Source organism: Lactuca serriola, chromosome 6, assembly GCF_051521515.1.
Source record: "Lactuca serriola cultivar US96UC23 chromosome 6, Lser_US96UC23_V15, whole genome shotgun sequence".
In the NCBI taxonomy this organism is placed as follows: Eukaryota; Viridiplantae; Streptophyta; class Magnoliopsida; order Asterales; family Asteraceae; genus Lactuca; species Lactuca serriola.
The window spans coordinates 23,623,462-23,641,429 of NC_136413.1; the positions used below are offsets into that span (position 1 = coordinate 23,623,462).

A 17,968-nucleotide genomic window follows, 5' to 3' on the forward strand; every position below is an offset into this window, starting at 1 on the left:
TCAAGTAAGCAAGGACTATTATAAGACTTGTGCTAACAAATCTAAGTGTAAAATATGATTTCCTAATGAGGCATATAGTGTTAGAATCCAAATCTCTCCAAGTATGTGAAATCTCTCCCAAATCTCTTCAAGTATGCGCAATATCCCCAAGTATATTGAATCTCTCCAAGTATGTGAAATCTCTCCTAAATCTCTCCAAGCATGAAAAATATCTCCCAAATCTCTCCATGTATGTGAAATCACTCCAAGTATATTGAATCTCTCCTAAATATCTCCAAGTATGTGAAATCTCTCCCAAATCTCTCCAAGTATGTGAAATCTCTCCATGTATCTCAAATATCTCTCAAATCTCTCTAAGTACCTTCCTCAGTCGGAAACAGCTCAAAACCAGAAGAGGAAACCCCAAAAGGACCCTCTTGGTCCGGATCCCCTCCCTATTTCGGAGCTTCTAATGGAATCCGGAATGCCCATGTTTTTCTTCAGAACCTCGCACCGGAAGACCTGTCTTGCTTCGGAACCTCCTAGCCGGCTTCGCATCTCGGTCTAGACTACTGACTTCGCCCCTGATCCGCCTCCTGACTTCGGAATCCGAGAAAGTGCTCCGAACCTCTCATATTGATTTCGGATCTTGCTGAATGGCTCCGGAACTCCTCCTAAGCACTTCGGACCCTCATAGGAACAACCCTCCACTCCGTATTTTTGTCATTTTTGGACCTTTTTATCATTTTAAGGCATTTTGACGCCGAAAATCACACCAAACTCATATTTTTCATATCTTAGACCCCTAAAACCTCTATTTTATGCCAAATCTAATTATTTAAATTATATAAAAGTATAGGATTTATTAAGATCCTATCCTAAATCAAGATAAGGACAAAGAGTGTGACTTGGTGATTTGATGAAACTCCTATTCCCCATGCAAATCACAGTATCCCGTGCTTTACCCACCAAATATCCATACACGGACCAGCAGATCCCCATGAACCAAAGATTCCTCCCTTTTTCTTATACTCTTAAAACAACGACAGTAGAAGAAAGATTGGGCTATCCATTTCCTCTCACCATTCTCATTTTCTCCCAAATACTCCTCCCAAGAGCAAAGTTAAGGATCTTGCTGGAAGCAAAATTCTCAAATCTTCCCTGGAGTTTTTTAATGTAAGTTCTCCACTCATCTAAGATTTTATATAAACTTCAAGATGAATCCATATTATTTTACTCATAATAATATGTGATAATCAACCTTAGGATAACATTCTTCCTAGAGGAGTTCCTCATCTCAGCCAAAAGTTTAAGCTTGAGATCTTCACTCCATAACTCCAAAAAACTCCTCCACAAACTCAAGGTGAGCTTCATACCCCTCCTTTTTCAATGTTTTAATGGTTTTGGGGGAGAGTACAAGTCAAATCTTGCCTAAATACTTGAATAATTGCATGTATACGTATGTTTGTATGTGTGTGTGAAATATTATTAAATTATTACTTTAGTAATATTCTCATGAACGTAAGATTTCATAACTTCATAAAGAACAGAGGCTACTTTGTCTACAAAAGAGCCTCCCAACTATTGGGTGTGTTCCAACTTAACCCCTTTATACATGCTTTCATGTCTAGAGATAAAACTTATAAAACGGGACCTTGATAAGTGGACACCATTTCTAGTAATTTTCGAAAATGGAAACTTTGTGACTATTTGCAAACTATCAGGGAGTATTTTATAAATATTCGATATAAAAGTTTGGAATCAAGAACTAGTATGTTACCAAGTATTAACCATGAAATTTTTATATCAACAAACATGAAGATTTATTTTAATATTTGCTTAAACAAGTTGTTGGGCAAAATACATTGAAAATGACTAAAGTATGGACATAATAATATTTTGGATCATTTTTGACCTAACATAAATAGAAGGGTTATCTTGGAATATTATGTCATACTCATGGCTTTTACTAGATTAACAAAATACTTGTGATTATTTACGAATACTTAATATAAATAATTTTATCAAGGAAAACATATGAAAACAGAGTTTCCATGACAAAGATATTTGCATTTCATAAACTGTTGTAGTAAAACCTCCAAGAACATAAGTAATGTTCTATATGTCATAAAACAGAAAATGTGTGTCCTAACCGGTAGTTATAAATTTATACAAATTATAACTTGAGACTTTTTCTCTTGGTTAAAATGAGTTATTTTTCAATAAACGAAAAGGAACGAGCACAAGCACCCAGTTAACGAGCACAATCAACGATATAGAACGAGAACGATATTTATATTCAATGAGTACAAATTTCATTATTTATCTAACAAATAATGGATCTCTAACGATTGCTCAAAAGGTTGTTAATATTCTAGTCAGACAAATCTCAAAAGTACCTAAATATAAAAATAATATTGTACGTCAAAAGTCCTGTAAAGAATTATAGCCAGAATCTCCTGGAGGGAGAGCGGGAATTTTTGTATAGATTTATATGGGGTTGACATGGCCCTCACTAGTACCTGAAACACATTATACATAACACTGTAAGCAAAAAAGCTTAGTGAGTTCCCTAATATACCACTTACACACATACGCCTTTCCAGGCCATACTCCACACGACCTTCCGGTCCATGTGTCTCAGGGGACTTCCATCCCAACCCGGTAAACCTTCCGGTCCTACCCATGTCGACCTTCCGGTCCATAATTCCCTAACCTTCCGGTCCACATCATAATGCCTTCCGGCCCATATCAAGCACAGCATCCATATCACATACATAGTGCATACAAAACAGGCAACTCATAGCATACGATACATATATCTCATAGCATACCAGACCTTCCGGTCACACATAGGTACCCTTCCAGGTACAGTATAGTGAGAAGACTCACCTCAGTTGTCTCGGTAAATCTCTGACTCGGTAGAAATACGATCTAGCCTCCGCCTAATCACATAAAGTAAACATTCTCATAAATATATCTCTCGGGACTAGACTCAACCCTCTCTTGGCACCCTCAGAAGGGCAAAAGACCATTTTACCCCTCTTTGACTCAAAGGCCACAATGTTGACCAAATCCTAGAAGTCAACAAAAGTAAACGGTCAAACTTTGATCCGACTCGTCGAGTGCACTTGGGCAACTCGGCGAGTCTACACGTGTCCACTAACTCTTTAGTCTCGCTTGGCACGTCGAGTTCCTCCCTTTGCTCGACGAGTCACACCGGGAATGAATCGCGGGGCCACCCCAACTCAACTCGACGAGTCTCAAGATCAACTCGATGAGTTGCGCTTTGAACTCCAGTCCTCTAATCCCCCCCTGACTCACTGAGTTATTCCCCCAACTCGGCAAGTCCACTCACTGATTGATTCACGGGAAACCCTAACCCTACACGCCGAGTCTGCCCTTGCACTCGGCGAGTTCATGCCATGAAAAAACTCAAATGGCCTCCTGAGGTCAAATCTATTCGTTGAATCCATAGATCTGACCTTCCCAAGCCTGATAAACACGTAAAGTTCGAATCTTGACACTCATGGGACGTCTAGGAGGCTTCACTTGATGATTTAGCCCCAAAAGTAACATCCTTAGCTCAACACCTCTATATCTCAACATAAAGCAAGCTGAGATAAGCTCTATAGACCACTATGGGTCTAGATCTAAAGTATCAAAGTGAATAGGTCCATATCCTCACAATCTTCTCTCAATAAAGGTCATAAAACTCTACATCTATGGATTCCTTCCACAAAACAGATAAAGGGGCGATATAATACCTCAAAGATGAAGTCTCTTGCTCGAAATCCACAGATGCACAAACTCCTTGGTCTCCTCTAAGCTGGAAACACCTCCTTCTTGCAAGAATCAACCACAAAGATCAAGAAATGGCTCCTATCCTCTCACTAACGCTCTAGCTCCTTTAGGGTTTCTCTCTGGGGTTCGGTAGCCGCAAATCACGGCCCTAAGGGCCTTTAAATAGGTCCCAAACCCAGGAAACTAGGGTTTCATTAAACATCATGGACTCGCCAAGTCCACTTCATGAACTCGCCGAGTCCAGCCATGAACCCGGATAAGAATCCGCGACCCTACTCGGCGAGTCTAAGCACCAACTCGCTGAGTCCCTTCACAACCTCCAAAAAAATAAAAGAATAAAATAATATACTTGGGAATCTGGATGTTACAATTCTCCCCCATTAGAATCAGACTTCGTCCTTGAAGTCTTACTCTGCAAACAACTCGGGATGCTGCTCCCGCATCTTTCGTTTTGGCTCCCAAGTCAACTCTGACCCTTTCCGATGCTGCCACTGGACCTGCACCAGAGGCACCTCCTTGTTCCTCAGAACCTTGATCTTCCGATCCCTGATCGCCACCGGTCTGTCAACATAGTTCGGGCTCGCATCCACCTGAATATCCTCTAATGGCACCACTGCTGGCTCGTCGGCTATACACTTTCTCAGCTGCGAGACGTGGAAGGAGTCATGAATCTGACCCAACTCCGCAGGTAGCTCCAACCGGTAGGCTACCCTTCCTACTCTCGCGATCACCCTGAAAGGATCAATATATCGGGACCCCAGCTTGCCCCTATTCCTGAATCGGATCACTCCTTTCCAAGGAGAGACCTTCAGGAGCACGAAGTCGCCGACCTGAAATTCGAACTCGGACCGGCGCCTGTCCGCATAACTCTTCTGGGGACTCTGAGCGGTCAACAACCTCTATCTGACCTGTTGTATTTGCTCTGTCGGTTGAAGCACGATCTCTGTACTACCCATCACACGCTGCCCTACTTCTCCCCAGCAAATGGTGGTCCGACACCTCCTCCCATACAACAACTCAAAGGGTGGCATACCAATGCTCGAATGTTGGCTGTTATTGTAGGAAAACTCTACCAAGGGCAAGTACGTGTCCCAACTCCCGCCGAAATCCAACACACATGCTCGGAGCATGTCCTCGAGCGTCTGAATCGTCCGCTCACTCTGCCCATCAATCTGTGGGTGGTATGCGGTACTAAAATGCAGCCTCGTACCCAATTCCTCATGAAATTTCTTCCAGAATCTGGAAGTTAAATGCACATCTCGATCTGAGACAATTGAGATCGGCACCCTATGCCGCGATACCACCTCCTTTACGTATATCTCTGCCAACCTCTCTGTGGAAAAGCTCTCACTGATAGCAAGGAAATCAGCGCTCTTCGTCAACCTATCCACAATCACCCAAATTGCATCGACACCTCTCGCAGTCCTCGGCAATTTGGTGATGAAATCCATGGTAATCTGTTCCCATTTCCACTCGGGAATCTCTAACGGCTGCAGCTTACCATGTGGACGTTGGTGCTCGGCCATAACCCTGCGACAGGTCAGGCATCTCTCTACAAACCATGTGACATCCCTCTTTATACAAGGCCACCAATACTCCCTCTTCAGGTCCAAATACATCTTAGTGGCCCCGGGATGGATCGAGAACTTCGATCGATGAGCCTCTTCCATCAAAATGGTACGTGTCCCACCCAAAAACGGTACCCATATCCGACCCTGAAATGTTATAAGTCCTCGACTATCGGTAACAAACTCTGATACCTGCTCGATCACCCGCTCCCTTTTGCGATTCTCCGGTCTCACGGCCTCCGCCTGGGCCCCTCTAATGGTATCCAACACCGGAGTCATCGCTGTCAATCTCATACAAATGTCTCGTATCGGGGCGCTCTCCGCCCTATGGCTCAACGCATCGGCTACAACATTAGCCTTGCCTGGATGGTACAGGATCTCACAATCATAATCCTTTACCACATCCAACCATCTCCTCTGGCGCATATTCAGGTTGGGCTGATCCATCAAGTACTTCAGACTTTTCTGGTCCGTGTATATGGTACACCGAACCCCATACAGATAGTGACGCTAGATCTTGAGGGCGAACACCACAGCCCCCAACTCCAGGTCGTGGGTGGGATACCTCGACTCATGAGGCTTCAGCTACCTCGATGCATAGGCTATCACATGCCCCCTCTGCATAAGCACTGCTCCCAACCCGGATATCGATGCATCACAGTACACCACAAAATCCTCCATCCCTTCCGGGAATGCTAGCACTGGGGCTTCGCACAACTTCTAGCGAAGTGTCTCAAATGAGGTCTGCTGCTCTGGACCCCAGGAGAAAGCGCACTACAAGAAAAAAGGCCTTTTACGACGCTCATTGCGCGTCGTAAATGGCTCAGACGACGCGCAAATGCGTGTCAAGGAAGGCCATGTCATAAACATAGACGACGCGCATTTACGACACGCATTTACGACGCGCGGTTACGACACGCAATGCGTATCAAGGAAGGCCCTGTCATAAAGGAAGACGACACGCATTCGCGTGTCGTAACCTTACGACGTGCGTGTTAATGACACGCAATGCGTATCAAGAAAGCCCCTGTCAAGAAAGGCCATGTCATAAATGAAGATGACACACATTTTTGCGTATCGTAATTTTAAATTAAAAAAAAATTATTTATGGATTTACTTATTTTCATATTAAATTTGCATTTTATGTCACATAATGGAAAATAAAATACCATATACAAATAATACAATGCATTGCACAAAAGTTAATGTTATACAAATAATCATTCGAATAGTAGACAAATGTAATACTACAAATAATCATTCCAATAGTAGACAAATGTAAGATTTCAACATTTTTTATATAATTAACTAAATTATTAGCCAAATTTTCTAAAATACCAACATACTTTTCTATGAAGAGCATTAACACTATTCTTTTCCATCAAAAACTTCAAAACCTGCATAATTAATTTAATGTTTAATCAGCTACAGGTCAATAAGGTAGGTTTAAGCAAAAGAGGTTCATAGTAGTAAGATTTTACTTACCACTGTTGTTAATGACATTGAAAGAAGCAGCCCAACAAACACCCCCTCAGAAGGATTATTACTAAATCAAACCACAAACAAAGTTAAAAAGTCAAGTATTTTGTGACAACCCCGGAACCAGGGGCAAGGCTGTTTTTACCCATGGTATGACCTAATACATGATAATAAAGACTTGTTTAACAAAAAGAAAAATGATTTCTCACGTGACATCACTATTAAGAATTGATGAAAGAGGGTACTCCACACTGTATTGCCAACAAGCTTGACACCAACACCTAAAAGCTGGAAAAAACAATAACAGAAATAAAAATAAATGTAAGATTTGAGATAACAAATGCATAATTCACATGTCTACTTTTACCAATTTATTTTATGCAACATATATGCAGCTGACATGAATGAATTATACAACAAGTTAGGAGTAAAATAAGGGATGGTTGCATATTTAGTATGATAAATAAAGAGATTTGTGGCATAAGGGTGTATAAATAATAAAAAGCAAAAAGGAAGAGGAAAGTTGACTTACATAATCAGCAAATTTCTGAATTGGTGCTTTTAACATAATACATAAAAGTGGTCCCGAAGGGATAGCTGGCAGCAAAAAATCTCAGGCAAAAAAAATTCCAGGAGAAAACAGTTAGTACCTCAAAAGCAAAGGTTTTATAGGGTTAGGCATGCACCAGCAAGACAGGGACTAAGATTATAAGTGATGTGAATGGGACATAGTAATTAAAGGAATTTTTGTTACCATTGTTCCATGCATAGTGGTTGGGGTAGAGTGTTTTTCCATCACTGTTAACACGGAAGGGTCCAAGTTCTTCCATGGCTCCATATCCAAACAACAAGCATCCTAGCCCAGTAGAATACCTTCATTAATAGTGGTTCGATCTTACTCTAAATTTTGGTGCATTTGGATGATGATCTTTAGAATCTCCATTCTGATTCATGAATATTCTAATTAATTTGGTATTGTAGAATGTAGATTGGTATCTGCATTATTAAAGTTCATAGGACTTACTACGGACTCACTTTTCTTTTTTTAATCATTAGCCTTATGCAGCTCTCAAAGCTAGAGAATATCTTGATAAGCCTGCAATACATGAGACAATGGTGAAGGTATGTAGATTATATCTTATATTTCCTACACAAATATAGACAATTGTATGCTGATGTCATTATGCAGGTTAGCGCTTATCTGCTTGGAGAATACAGCCATCTTTTGGCCAGACGACCTAGGTGTAGCCCAAAGGACATTTTGTCATTATACATGAGAAGCTTCCTACTGTATTGTGAGTATTTCTATTTCTATACATCTATGTTTTCTTTTGTGATCATCATCTATTTTTTTTTTCTACAGGACTCCAACAATATCCATTCTTCTCTCAACATACGCAAAGATTTTGATGCACTCTCAACCACCAGATCCCGAATTACAAAACCAGATCTGGGCAATATTCAGCAAGTGAGTTTATAATAAATAGGAGCTACACTTTTTTTTTGTATATGCAAAATTTGATAATATTTAATTTCACACACATTGACAGATATGAAACATGCATTGATACTGAGATACAACAAAGAGCTGTACAGCTATTCATTTTCAATAGCACACTTGCAAAAATTTTAAACTTTTAAAACCCATCTTAGAAGAACTAAAGGTTAGAAAGGAGAAGTAATGAAGCTATGAGTTGAGAAAAGAGTAATCACAGCAAGGTCTCTAAAACAGACCTGCTGTTCAAAACGGATTTACTCCAAAATCTAAAACAGAAACATAGCTTTAACTAAATTTTATAGAAAACTATGATTGTTCAGGATTCCAGAACTATAAAGAACTCCTTCTAACTCCAAAGGATGAATTAAATATGAATTTTACAAAAAGGTGTATCACTTCTATCTCCAACAAGACAGTCAAGTGAGGTTGGCCAATTCTACCCAACTTGTAAGTAGAATTCGTCCATACCAAAATTCAGAGAAGTAAAGGACATACAAATGAAAGTCTCAGAGTTGGAATTGAATGAAAAGCATTTCCTAAGCTCCGGATATAAAATTCACATTATGGACAATCACAACACTAGTAAAAGCTGGTGACTGCCCACTGATCTGGAGTCTGGATCAATTCTAACCAATTTATAATTGGAAATAACACCCCATCTGCTCCAGATCTTAAATTCATAATATCAGGAACATATAGAAACTTGGAATCACTCTGGATCCTTTTCCAAGCCTTATAAATGATGAAAACAAAATGACATATCAGAACAGACCCGAATCAGACCTAACAGCAAAGATTCCATTCTTGCACATAGATAAAGTCCTTACCAGTGAGGTTGGCCTGCTTAAGAAAGTTAGCCAACTCAATTTGTGAACTTTGGGAACTGGTTTGGGGTCCGTTTGAGTTCTATAGCTCAAGGTATGATTTTTACAATATGACTATAGATCTGATGGAAAACAGAATCATAGGCACCCGTGATTCCGTTTGAGTTCTATAGCTCAAGGTATGATTCAAAGCCCTTTATTTTAAAGACAAAAGATCTCAAATATACATGATAAGGTTTCTCACGAAGTGTGATCTTATGCTTGTTTTCTATATATAATCCAAAGAAACACAACCATTAATTTAACCAAAAGAAACTCAACACAATTTAGATATCATGATTTGTTACTTACCCCTTTTCTGTCGGAAGGACGAGGTGCTAATTCCTTCTTGGTGACAACATGCCCTTTATTTAGACCCACAAAGAGTCCTGTGTTTGGCTGTTTTGGAGCCATTGGAACCTGAAAACATAAACATATATTAGCGTAAAGCAACATACACTTCACAACAGTTCATCAACTTAGCCTATGCAGTTTTAATTCAATATGACCTGAAAACCTTACAAGCCTCAGACTACAATCAAAATGCGCAATATATATTCTTATTAAACATGAAGCTAATTACAAGATATAAATGAGTTTATGCGTGCCAATAAGTTTGTAAACACCAGCAAGCTTATAAGCACATGGAAAGCATCTCGGAACTATAAGAAGATGTGGGAAAACTAAAAGTACAATGAGGGAAGAAAAACAACCTGGGCAAGAAGAATTTGAGACCAAGTAAACTTTAGTTGCTGTACATTTTACTTGCTTCTTGAAAGAAACCCCCAAATTCTTAACTCCACACCGAAGGAATATCACATGATGTACGTCAACGAGGATGTAAGCCTGAAGTGGGCCCTCAATTCTACAATAACAAAAAGTGTATCTTGTTATATGTAACAATATGATGAAAACAATGTAAAAGGGGTTGCGTATTGAGGTGGTTTAGTAAATACTTTGCTTTCCAGACGAGATTCTATCAACTTCAGCTTCTCATCTAATTTAAACATCATCAGAGTTGGTTCTGTAAGAATAATTTCATGCAAAAAATGTGATAGTCATACTAATTTAAACATCATCAGATTTGTTTCTATAAGCATGTGTAACTATTAACTCGAGAGTAACAACACAATATACTACTTGTCTTCATTTTCAGATAAGGTGCAATGGCGTTGCTGTTCAAGGTAATATCCAATATTTTTCCTATTTTTAAAATTACTAAATTACCAATATCACTTATCAGTGTGCATTCTATTCATTACCTATGTTAATGTTACAGGATCCAACAAAGATTTCAGCGTATCGTGACAAAAGGTTTCCAGGAACACAATAAGAATATGAACACGCACTCCAAAATTCAACAACCGTATACATTGGCAACATGTCTTTCTACACTACTGAAGAAAAAAATGGGATAAACCTTGTTTAAGAGATTTATCAATTTCTGAATCTAAGAGAAAAATTAATATTAGATCTGGAGGCTGATGAAGTTAAATCAAAGAAGAACAAGGAAAGTTTTTTTTGGAGATTGTAATATGGCCTTATGATGTCTTCCAAACAGAACCGAGGCAGTTAGCCCAAAAGGGTAACACAGGCTCATGTAACCCACAACTTCATCCAACTCATGCAAGTGGTGCACTTGGATTCATGGGATCTATTAATTGACCTACTTAAAGCTCATTGCATACCTCCCAGAGACTCGTTTATTATCTCTAAATATGATAGAAAAACTAAACTTCAAGTCAAGAAACCTGCACAAAAAAGTGAACTTATTTTTATCACAGATTAACACATAAAACCCAATAAACGAAAAGAGAATCAGACCATATAAATTAGATATGAAATAGAACAGATAATGCTCATTAGAGAAAAGGAAGCAAAAGAGAACATTTCAATGAATCTAAAACCTATTTCCACTAACAATTAATCTTAAAAAATGAGAAGCTGGAGAGAGAACTAGCACATACCAAAGAGAATTTTCAACTGGGGAAGGAGAAAAAGAAAAAACAGAAAAAAAAAACAGAAACCCTAACCAACCTTGGTCGTTGAGATGATGGTGGAGCTTTTCCCTTGACGCAAAACCCTCCATGGTATCAAGCTCAATCTCTATAGCCCTACGATCTGCCATGTCCAAATCTCTCTCATCCTCCAGAGAATCGTCCAACCCAACCGACCTTCATAGCCATTTCTATTGATTTCCAACTTGATATCATAAATTATGTTTCGACATGAGAGTGTGGGGAGGTTTCAAGAAGAACAGAGCAGAAGCAACAACGCAAAAGATAACATTAGGTATCGAGGGATAATTGAGTTTGATTAAAAAGGTTATAAAACTCGTAATAAAGGAAGACAAACCTCTGGAACAAATAAAGAAGTAGAATGTTGATGGTGATTGACCATGGAGTTTCGAGACCTTGACTTTAATGGAGCTACTGTTCTACTTGATATGGAAATCACTTTAAACTGTACCCCTTTGATCAATTTCATGGCCTGGTGACCAAAAAACCTTCGATTTCACTAAGAACCGGAACCCTAGTTCCAACAATAGTCAATTTTTGGTATTTGATTGAGAGAGAGAGAGAGAGAGAGAAGAACGATTGAAAGAAGGTAGAGGAGAGCATGGCGGGGTTTTTAATTTTTTCAGAATTTCATTTCTCCCTTTCCCCCACTATTACAGGATGGAACGCGCGTTCCATTAAAAAATATAAAGCGACATCCTTAGACGACGCGCATTTTATTATAGGTGCCCTCCGTGTTTTTTTAGACACTAATTTAAGGGCGCGCAATAATGCGTGTCTTCTATCCTTAAATTTTTTGAAGAGATGACATTTTTCTAATGTCACTCTCCTTTGCGTAACATAGATCAATGAGCGTCGTATTTTGCGCGTCGTAAAAGGCCTTTTTTCTAGTAGTGGCGACACCCTTCCGAGTCAACTTGGTGAGTGGCACGGTGATCTTGGAGAAATCCTTAATAAATCTCCAATAATAGTCGGCCAATCCTAAGAAGCTCCTGGTCTCGGTGGGCGATCTCGGCATCTCCCACCTTATGACCGCCTCAATTTTGGCCGGATCGACCAATATCCCATTCTGGTTGACAAGATGTCCCAAGAACTGGACCTCTCGTAACTAGAACTCACACTTGGAGAATTTGGCATAAAGCCTCTCCGATCTCAAAACTCCAAGGTTCTCCCTCAAATGCTCCTCATGTTGTTCTCTAGACATCGAATACACCAAAATATCATCAATGAATACGATCACCGACCGATCCAGCATCGGTCTGCACACTCTGTTCATGAGATCCATGAACGCAGCTGGTGCATTGGTGAGCCCAAAAGGCATCACCACGAACTCGTAATGCCCATAACGAGTTCTGAATGTTGTCTTCTGGATATCTTCATCCCGAACCCTCATCTGATGATAACCCGACCTCAAGTATATCTTGGAGAACCAACACGCCCCCCCACAACTGATCGAACAGATCATTGATCCTCGGCAACGGATAACGGTTCTTGACCGTCAACTTGTTCAACTCCCGGTAATCAATGCACATCCGGTGTGAACCATCCTTTTTCTTGACAAAAAGAATCGGTGCTCCCCAAGGCGAGCTACTCGGTTGAATAAACCCCTTCCCCAGCAGCTCCTGAAGCTGCGAGGATAACTCCTGCATCTCTGGCGGCGCGAGGCGATAAGGCACCTTGGCGACAGGTGCTGCTCCCGGAATCAAATCGATACGGAACTCCACTTGCCTCTTGGGAGGCACACCCGACAATTCCTCGGGAAAAACATCCGGGAACTCGCACACTATCGGAACCTCATCAATCGAACCTGGCCTCCCAGCGGCCAATCGTGTGTCCATCACATAGGCTACGAATCCACTGCAGCCCTGCTGCAAACTCTGCCTCGCCCTGGCAGCCGAGCAAAACACTGACCCACATCGGGTTCCCTCACCATACACCGAAAGTACTCCCCCACTAGGGTCTCGTATCGTCACCAACTAACGCTCGCAGTCTATAACAGCTCTGAATCGGCTCAACCAATCCATGCCCACTATAACACACACGTCCCCCATCGCAATCGGAACCAGATCTATCAGGAACTCCACATCGAAGATCTCAAGAATACATCCTCGAATCACATCCGTAGCATACACTGCTCACTCGTCAGCTATGGAAACTCGCAGTGGTCGACTCAACGCCTCTCGACGGATACTAATGTGCTGACTAAATGCCAAAGAAACAAATGACCAACTCGCACCCGAGTCAAATAACACCAAAGCAGGTACAGTACTCACAAGAAAATTACCTATGCATAACATCATATAAGCACAATATCTCAAAAAAAGATAAATACATAATACATACTAGCCACAACATCGGGCGTTGCACGGACCTCCTTCGCAATCAACTGGAAAGCTCTCCCACGAGCCTTCAGAGCCTCAGCCTTCACTGGTCGAACCTCGATAACCCTAGCAGCAGGTGCAGATTCCTGATGCAACTGTGGACACTCGGCCTTCCGATGGCCAGTCTGGTTACAATGAAAGCAAACCATAAATCCCTTGGGGCAATCCTTGGCGATATGCCCCACCTTTCCATATTTGTAGCAAGCACCCGATCAACAGGCCCCCTCATGACCATTGCCGCACTTTCTGCAAGTGCGGCCCTTCTGGCCTCCAGTCCTCGAATCAGCAGACGTGTTCCGCTTGGCTGCCGGCTGAGACTGAGCCGGATGCCGATCCATTCTCTGAGACTCGGCCTCCTCCCTGGCCTGAGTCTCCAACTCAATCTACCTCTTCCAGGCATTTTCCTGGAGCTCAGCAAATGCCTGGTATGTCGAGTTCGACACGAAATCCTGAATGTCCCTCCTCAGAACGCCCAAATACCGACTCATTCGTGCCTCCTCAGTAGACACCTGCTCAGGGCAGAACATCGCCCTCTCATGAAACTTCCGGGTAACCACAGTAACTGAATCATTACCCTGCTTGAGGGTCAAGAACTCCTGAACCAACCGTTCCCTCTCCACCGGGGGAACATACTCGTCTCTGAACATGGTGGTGAACCTCTCCCAGGTCACCGCTGAAATCTCTACAAGAGTGAAGCTCGCCGTCACGAACTTCCACCAATCCTTCGCTCCCAAGTGAAGCTGGTTCAAAGCGAACCGTACCCTCAGATGCTCCGAACATGAACACGTATAGAAGCGTCCCTCAATATCAACAATCCATCTCATCGCATCGATCGAGTCCTACGTCCCATCAAACTCGGGTGGCTTCGTGTTGCTGAACTCCCGGAACAACATCGAGTCACCTCCCTGAGACCTGGCAGCAGCCACAGCTGCTGTAGCTGCAGCCTCAGTCACTGCGGCGTACCGCTCATAGAAATTCTCAATCAGTGTGGTCTTGATAGACCCAAATATCTCCGGAATCTCGGCCCTGATCGCCACAGCCACCTCATCGTGGATCGTCTGACGAAGCTGCTCGTCACTCACACCGCTCGCCTCAGGTCTGTGGCATGTCCTAACCATGATGTCTCTGAAATATAACACAACAATATCAAAGACTCATTCGAGCATGCTCGCGCTCGATAACTCAACCCTACTTGGTCCTTAGTATCCAAAGGATTCTTACTTAGAGTGCGCACTGCTCCGATGTCTTCGGTAGTAAGGGCCCTTATACTACCGCCTACACCGTATCAGTGTTCACCCTAAGTCCTCCTCCTTGGATCCCAGATCACAAGTACCCTATATCTCACTGGCAAAGGCTACCCTTCGGTAGACCTCTTATCAACTACTCCCCGCTACCTACTCGCTCTCAAGCATCACATACCAGCACAATCCTTCCTAGGCTAAGGCATCACAAAATCAGGCCACTCTAGTCCTAATATGAATACCTAGCCAACTCTAGCATGCATAATATAACATATCATATCTCATAACACACAACGTAAGGCATTTTGGGGATTCACCGTTCGGGCGTTGGCTGACCGTACACACTGCTCCACTCTGGTTGTCTCAAAACCTCTTACATTTTAGAAAAATTAATTTTTATTGTTTGAAAATTTTCTCAAATCCTCGGTTTGAGTTCAGTTACGCCCGGAGGTGCATCCGAATCCCTCAAACCTAGGCTCTGATACCAACTTGTAACAACGTAAATTTTCAAAACAATTTTTCATTTCTTTAAAACATAATTTCATTTAAGACAAACCATAAAATCCAACGTAACATGGTCATAATACAAAACATATCAAATCCCAAGATCAAACATATCCAGTCCGCCTATGTGTGTGTGTACGAGTCATGTCGGCACTTTCCCATGGTCCTCACTAGTACCTGAAACACATTACACATAACACTGTAAGCCAGAAGCTTAGTGAGTTCCCCAATATACCACTTACACACATACGCCTTTCCAGGCCATACTCCACACGACCTTCCGGTCCATGTGTCTCAGGGGACTTCCATCCCAACCCGGTAAACCTTCCGGTCCTACCCTTTTCGACCTTCCGGTCCATAATTCCCTGACCTTCCGGTCCACATCATAATGCCTTCAGGCCCATATCAAGCATAGCATCCATATCACATACATAATGCATACAAAACAGGCAACTCATAGCATACGATACATATATCTCATAGCATACCAGACCTTCCGGTCACACATAGGTACCCTTCCAGGTACAGTATAGTGAGAAGACTCACCTCAGTTGTCACGGTAAATCTCTGACTCGGTAGAAATACGATCTAGCCTCCGCCTAATCACATAAAGTAAACATTCTCATAAATATATCTCTCAGGACTAGACTCAACCCTCTCTTGGCACCCTCAGAAGGGCAAAAGACCATTTTACCCCTCTTTGACTCAAAGGCCACAATGTTGACCAAATCCTAGATGTCAACAAAAGTAAACGGTTAAACTTTGACCCGACTCGTCGAGTGCACTTCGGCAACTCGGCGAGTCTACACGTGTCCACTAACTCTTTAGTCTCGCTTGGCACATCGAGTTCCTCCCCTTGCTCGACGAGTCACACCGGGAATGAATCGCGGGCCACCCCGACTCAACTCGACGAGTCTCAAGATCAACTCGACGAGTTCCGCTTTGAACTCTAGTCCTCTAATCCCCCCTGACTCACTGAGTTATTCCCCCAACTCGGCAAGTCCACTCACTGATTGATTCACGGGAAACCCTAACCCTACTCGCCGAGTCTGCCCTTGCACTCGGCGAGTTCATGTCATGCACAAACTCAAATGGCCTCCTGAGGTCAAATCTGTTCCTTGAATCCATAGATCTGACCTTCCCAAGCCTGATAAACATGTAAAGTTCGAATCTTGACACTCATGGGACGTCTAGGAGGCTTCACTTGATGATTTAGCTCGAAAAGTAACATCCTTAGCTCAACACCTCCATATCTCAACATAAAGCAAGCTGAGGTAAGCTCTATAGACCATTATGGGTCCAGATCTGAAGTATCAAAGTGAATAGGGCCATATCCTCACAATCTTCTCCCAATAATGGTCATAAAACTCTACATCTATGGATTCCTTCCACAAAACAGATAAAGGGGCGATATAATACCTCAAAGATGAAGTCTTTTGCTCGAAATCCACAGATGTACAACCTCCTTGGTCTCCTCTAAGCAGGAAACACCTCCTTCTTGCAAGAATCAACCACAAAGATCAAGAAATGGCTCCTATCCTCTTACAAAAGCTCTAGCTCCTTTAGGGTTTCTCTCTGGGGTTTGGTAGCCGCAAATGACAGCCCTAAGGGCCTTAAAATAGGTCCCAAATCTAGGAAATTAGGGTTTCATTAAACAGCGTGGACTCGCCAAGTCCACCTCATGAACTCGTCGAGTCCAGCCATGAACCCGGATAAGAATCCGCGACCCTACTCGGCGAGTCTAAGCACCAACTCACCGAGTCCCCTCACAACCTCCAAAAAATAAAAGAATAAAATAATATACCTGGGAATCTGGATGTTACAAACACCAAGAACATACACTAGTGTTCTTGGCCGAAATCAACCCTTTCAAGCTTCAATATCGTGAGTACTCCTTTCCTTAACTTGTTATCGAGTTGAAACACCTGATTAGAGCCTTGAAGCCATAAAGAATGCAAGAACAAAATGATTTTACGGCCATGCAATCTCCCTTGGCCGTAAACCCCTATAAGTGTGTCATTTTGGCTGCAAACCCTTCCTAAGTCCAAGCCTTTGACCTTGAACCCTTAATGGATGTTGTAGGACCTTAAAACACACTTTGGCATGATTGACCATGAGTTTACGACCGTAAACTCCCTTGTCCGTAAACTCATGGCCGTAAACTCCATTGGTGGCCGTGAACACTCCTTAGTTTAATCACATGTGATTCCAACACTTGGTCAAAGTGTTTCGTAGCCCCATGAGGTTTTTCCTTGCATTTGGTTGCTTCTAAACACTATAATTACGTCAATATATGCCATTATATGTCATTTAGGACTCGTTAAGTCTCGGGACTTCATTCGTGGAACTTCTCATCCTTACACGCACATCCGTTTGAATCACCCACATCAGGTGAGTTTATACCCCGTAATGAATCTTTTAACCGTTTTAAATGCTTTAAGGGGGGAATACAAGTTGAACACAATGATAATTGTGTAAATGTTTGTTATAAACATCTTTCAAAAGATTGTTTATGTCTTCTATAAGTGATCAAAACGTTTCAAAAACTCTTTTAAAGTTATGTTACTTTATAGTTTAACAAAATTCCATTTTTGAAGTACAATCATAACTTAGTAGATAAAATGAGTCTTTTC

General features: G+C 41.8%; 1 long non-coding RNA gene across 1 annotated transcript; it reads right to left on the bottom strand.

The window, feature by feature from the left end:
- Positions 1–7,465: 7,465 nt before the first annotated feature.
- On the bottom strand, positions 7,466–10,031 carry LOC145058690 (uncharacterized). Its single transcript, XR_013686474.1, has 4 exons — positions 9,905–10,031; positions 9,504–9,611; positions 7,866–7,926; positions 7,466–7,774 (listed from the first exon to the last, which is right to left on the bottom strand). It is a non-coding gene; the product is annotated as an uncharacterized LOC145058690 (long non-coding RNA).
- Between the last annotated feature and the right edge of the window lie 7,937 nt (positions 10,032–17,968).